A 6,000-nucleotide genomic window follows, 5' to 3' on the forward strand; every position below is an offset into this window, starting at 1 on the left:
CACACACACTCCCATGCACACACACTCCCATGCACACACTCCCGTCCATGCACACCCTCACACTCAATGCACACGCTCACACTGGCATGCTTACACATGCAGGCACACGAGTCACCCATATGTCCAACATAACACTTTGATTTTCTCTTAAGTCTGGACAGCAGATACGCTTTAGTGAAGCAGCACGGAGACCACAGGTCACTGTCTTCATTCTATTAATACAGACCAATTAAGTTAATGCATTCCCTGGCATGTCTTAATTCCTGGAAGATCATATTTTACTGGACTTCTTACACTTGCTTTCATCTTTGCTAAATTGGAATGAAAATTAAATCCATTATGGATATTACAGGGAAGGCTGCCTTTGCAAGGGAAAGTTGTTTTTCTCTCTCTTTTTTTCCCCACAAACAGAGACAGCTCTGTGCTCTGGGGCAGCCCACTCCAAAGGGCTGGGGAGTGACGTGCCCTTGACACGCAGGAACCCCAATCTCTCCTAATCCTTGCACCACCGTTGCTGGGCCCGCTCCCAAGGCCAGATTTCTCAAAGGCCTGAGTGTTGATGCTTCAGTGTTTTAAATCTCGCAGGTGATTCTAGACTCTAGCTGTGTGGAGGACGCCGGCCTCGAATGCAGACCTGGCGGTGAGGCTTTGCCCGGAGGGGCTCCACACCATGGTGCAGGGCCCTGACTGTCTCCCATGGAGTCTGGAGCCCGGTACAGGCAGGGAAGACGTCGCACGCGTCTAATAAAGGGATCGCCATTGTTGAGAAGGGGCAGGTAGTGGAGGGCCGGACACAGGCCGCGATGGGCCAGCGCTTCCGTGGAGGCCGCAGAAGTTGAACACCGCCGGGTCAGGGGCGTCGAGGGGCTGAGCTCAGGCAGAGGAGTGTCGGCAGCCGGGGCCAACACGGTCGATGCTGGAACCACCTCTGCCTGGGACGAGGGGCCAGCAAGCCAGGCTCAGACCTGACGGCGCCGGGAGACAGTGCCGCCTCCTTCCGAGGCAGGAGGACGCGTGCGCTGAGTCCGGGTCTGCCTGCTGAGGTCCACGTGCTCCCGGAAAGAGACACGCGGAGGGATGGTGAAAACCCAGGGCAGAGGGTCCGGTGGGTCCAGAGAACAGACCGTGGGGCTGGGCAGCGCTGGCTGCTGAAGAAGCAGGCACAGGAGTGGGGGTGCTTGGGGGAGTCGCCGACTCACTGCTGTTGGGGCTGCACCCCTCCTCCAGGCCAGGTACCATGGGCCAGAGCCTGGGTGGGGTGGATGCGTGGGAGGCCTGGTCAGGGCAGGTGGCAAGGCTGGCCTCGGTCCTACCAGCAGGAACTGTTGACCCCCTGGGCCGTCCCGTGGGGCTCTCCTCGGCACCCTCCAAGCCAAGTTAAGGGCACCTGCATGTCTTGTTGCAGCACATCGCCCCACACCTGCGGGCACGCGCCTCTGCTGGCCGTGGCCTGCGGGCTAGAGGCACCAAGACCACCTGGCGAGAAGCAAGACGCCATCGCGGCTGGTCTGTCCTGCGCCTGGCCTTCCGGGCAGCAGCAGGCCTTGCTCGTCTGAGCCCAGGCTGCGAGCCCCTTTTGCTTATAAAGAGCCTCATGCGCACCCCAGGCCCATCTGGACAAGCTCCATCTCAGGGCATCTGCTGCCCGAACTCCCTGGCCTAGTCACATGCTCTGGACACAGGTGGGGAGTGGGGTTTGGGGGTCTTTGGGGTCCTTTATGCTCCAGCCACAAAAGAATAGCTTGTTTCCTAGGAAAAAATGACCTTCCCAGTGAGAGTAATTGGTAAAAACCAAAGAAAGGACACTTCACTTGCCATGAGAACTCAAAGAGAAATAAAACTAGCGCTAAAATAGAAGACTGACGGGTGTTGGGGTTGGATTATTAACCAATCCAGTTCAGTTCCAGCCAAATCAGATAGGCAGCTCACATCGCCAGAAAAAGCAGATCATAAAAGCTGAATGGAGCACCTAGGGGCCCACACCTCACGCGGCCACGTGGGCGTCACTTTGATCAGCCAGGTAATGGCTAAACCGGACGTTAGGGATTCAGATCATAAGCTTCATCAGATAATCCGCTTTCAGACACGAACACGCATGTTTACGCAGACAGCGCGGTTGCCATGGAGGGCTGGTTATTCATTTAACACTTGATCTCTTTAGATCTATTGTGGGTACATTCTATTCTGCAAGATCGCATGGTGGCCCTCACCAGAGATGGAATTTTTGTCATAATTCACTGCATTTCCAGGAAAAAATGCCCAGGGTCATGTGTGGGTGGAGAATGCTAAATTAAGCCAAGGTTAATCCTTCCTAGGGCCGAAGCCTTGCCTGGGCCTTTGACACACTCGTGCCCACTGTAACCCCAACGAGGGCCTTTTGCGACACATCCCCCCAAACGTCTTTGAACGGAGACTCCTTCTGGCACAGTGAGAACTGTCAGGCGCGAACCAGTCAGCATTTCCTTGCAGAGAGGGAGAGAGGGCTATCAGGGCAGCTTGACGCACATGATCTACGTATGGCCCGTACAGCACAGTCCCTGTGCCCTGTATTTCCTGCATCTCATCACATGCATTCTTTGTCACGCAGAAGTATCTGTGTATATTTCACACGCATACGTGACTAGACTGACCGGAGGGGATTTCACCCAAAGGGAAACTGCACGCGTTTCCGGGGCTTGCTTGAGAGCAGGGCCGTGCGGAGTCCTGCTCTCCCCCGGCTCTCGCGGTAGCCATGTTCCCCGCGCTGAGCCGCCGCTGCCTGCCGCGCCTGCCCTGCTCCCCTCGCAGCGCCGCGCTCTGTCCTGACCTTCACATGGCTCTGGCCCCTGGAAAGGCTGGTCCTCGGCGCACGTGCTGTCCGGTGTCCCGGGACCGTGGACGGCCCTGGGGGGCGCCAGCCACCTTGTGCTGAGTCAACAAAGACCTTCCTAAGAGTCGGGGTGGGGACGACCAGAAAGGCCGGTTCTCGGGAGCCGGCGCTTGGAGGAGTCCGGGGCAGAGGGGACAGACGGCACCTGGAGAGCAGCTGGGATGGCGGGCACAGGGTGCGCCGGGCAGGGCAGAGCAAGGGATCCTGAGGGGCGAGGGAATCCCAGAGAGCCTGCGGGCGAGCGGAACGTGAAGAGAGAGGGCGGGCGCTCCCGGCAGAGCGAGAGACACGCTGGTGGAGCGGGAGGGGTGTGCCCACAGCGGGCAGGCTGGGCATGGGTGAGGCCCTGACGGTAGGATGCAAGGTGGCGCTCAGCCAGGGCCTGGTCACGGGGGCTCCGACACCCAGATGATGGGTTTGCGCTCGCCGCAGACATGTGCATGAGTCCCTGCAGGGGCCTCGTGACCCCGCGGCGCTGCGACTTTGCCTACATGGCCAGAGCGCTGGGGGTAGCTCGCTGTGGGTCCTGTCTGAGACAGAGGGATGGAGCCGGGTGGTAGCATCAGCTGGTGCAGGTCCCTCCCCCCAGCGCTGCTCCCGCCGGGCCCTGGTGCCAGGGCGCAGGAGGGCCGGCCCTGGAGGGAATGACCTGGCCCTCGTGTTCCCAAACCTGGCTGCTGGTCCAAATGACCCTGAGATGGGGCCAGTGGGGCCGAGCTACTCAGCCGCCTGCGCCCCTGGGAGTCCCCGAGCTTGGGGACGGGTCTCCCCAACTGCATGCCGGCCACAGACCCCACAGGCCACGGAGAGGTCATTCAGGTGCTCAGACGTGCTGGACTACTGGCTGCTGAATAAACAGGGGCCCCCAGCCCTGCAGAGCAGCACCCCTGGGCCTGGCAGGCAGGAGAGCCCCTTCTAGAAAGCTCCACCAGGAATCTTGAGTGGGACCTCCACAGATGTCCTGAGACGCTTTGGGCTTTGTGTGAAACCTGCCCCTCACCAGGCGCAGCCCTGGCCTGGCTGCTGCCGCGTCCCCCACAGACACAGCTGCCGCTCGGCCGGCTCTTCACCTCCTCAGCACGGCTGGGCGGCTGGCAGATGAGGACAACACCGCGGCCCCAGCGCCCACCGCCGAGCCTGCCGAGAGGCAGCGCTGGACGGAGCCCAACACCCCCGTGTCCCGGGCTGGGCAGGCCTGAGACCCCTGGGCCAGCTCCGTCCTCCAAGACCTGCTTGTCCGGCCGCACCGTCTAGACAGCTCGGGGAGGGCGTGACTCAGCGGCTGAGGGCCTTCCTGTTGGCTACAGCCTCGCCTGCAAAGGTCGCCGATACAACGGTCTTTCCAACTGGAATGAAAAACATCTCAAGTATCCAAGAAACTCCGAGGAGCAGCCGGGCCGGGACCTGAAGTGCCGCGTCTCCAGTAAATGAGACCCCCAGGCCCGGCGGCCCTGCTCCCAGCGAGGCTTTCAATGTCAGGGGGACCCGGTTCACCCCACCAGGTCCCATCAGACTGTGCACCCCCACCCTGCCTGGGGGGACGCCTGCACGGGGTCCTCAGGCTCAGAACACCTGCAGTCGCCCTCCCTAGAACCTCACAGCCCGTGTGACGCGCTGAGGCGCCCCTGGTTGCACGGGGTGGGGACAGGAGCGCTCCGGCCGGAAAGATCGGGAGGAGGGAAAAGAAGGCCAAGCAGAAGGGTTTGCAGACCAGAGGAGAGGAGCGCAGGGACGGCGTGGAGGGCGGGCGGGCGGGAGGGGGGAGCAGCGTCCTGCAGCCCCGCTTGCCTTAGAAGAGCTTCACACCCGTCCCCTGGGCCCTAGACCCCGGGCGCGAGGGCAGAGCTGCCGTGGGGCTGGTCTCCTGCCACGCCCGGCATCACCGAGAGGCTGGGGTCTGCCCTGCCCCTGCTGCTTGTCCACACCTGTGACAGGACACCCCCCGGGCGACGCCAGGCCGCTGCCCAGCCCTGGGCCCCATGCCCTGGGCCTGGGTGCTCCCCCAGAGCAGAGGCGCCCGCATCCCGCCTGGGGAGGGGCCGCCAGCGCAGCGCACGTGCCCAGCAAGGCCCCACCCGCGTCCTGGAGCTGAGGCTGCCCGGGCAGCGTGGACGGCCCTTCGGGTCCCTCTCGAAGCCTCGAGTCTGAAGTGGCCGCGACTGTTCAGACTCGCTGAGGTGGGCCGGGCTGGCAGGGGGCGCTGGGGGGGGGGCTGCGTTCCCGGCTCCACATCACCCAGATGTCAGCCGCTCCTCCCCGCTGGGGCCCACCCTGACGCGCAGGCAGAGGCTGGCTGGGCTGGGGCCTGGCACGGTGGGGGCCCTGGCCTGCAGGCCGGCGTGTCAGACCTTGTGTGCGTGCGTGTGTGGGCGTGTGTGGGCGTGTGTGGGCATGTGTGAGCGTGTGTGGGCATGTGTGAGCGTGTGTGAGCCCGCATGAGCTTGTGTGGTCCCAGAGTCGGGACCTGGCTGGGAGGCAGGGGTTCCCGGCTGGGTGGGGCTCATGGCGCGGCCCCTCCCAGTTTCTGGGGACACTGGTCCCTGAACCTCAGCCGGCGAAGCCAGGAGAGTGGCTGGCCCCGGGGGTGCAGGGGCCCGGACCGAGGGCCGGTTTCTGCCCTCTGGGGACGCTGAGTGAGCACCCCTTACTTGTGAGTTTGGGGTTGTAAGGCGGTGGGAGCAGGAGCAGCTGAGCCACCTCTGCCCTCAAGCTCCGGGAGCGGCTGCTGGGCGTCAGGTGCAGATGCTTCCTGGAGCTCTGCCTGCACCTGAGGCCCCCTGAGGCCGCCTGGAGCGCTGCTGACCGCGGGCCCTGGACACAGTGGAGCGACGCCGGCCCTGCGAGACATCTGACAGCAACTTAAAATACTACACCCCGAGCAAATGTCCCGTCACGACCGGTGGGCAGGTCAGGACGCGGCCTCCCTTCCAAACTCCAGGCCGTGCCCAGACCACCCACGTGGAGCCCTGGGGCCCACGGCGTGGAGCCTGCCGGCGCGTCCCGCACACGGCGACCTGGGCCCCTGCGGGCCCCGGGGTGGTGAGGGGCGCGGCCACCGCCTCGGAGCCCAGGCTCTGCAGCGGCTCCTGGGAGTGACCAAGCCGACCGCGAGGGTGAGCCGAGGGCCAGGG

Source organism: Talpa europaea (genome assembly GCF_964194135.1).
Source record: "Talpa europaea genome assembly, chromosome: 6".
In the NCBI taxonomy this organism is placed as follows: Eukaryota; Metazoa; Chordata; class Mammalia; order Eulipotyphla; family Talpidae; genus Talpa; species Talpa europaea.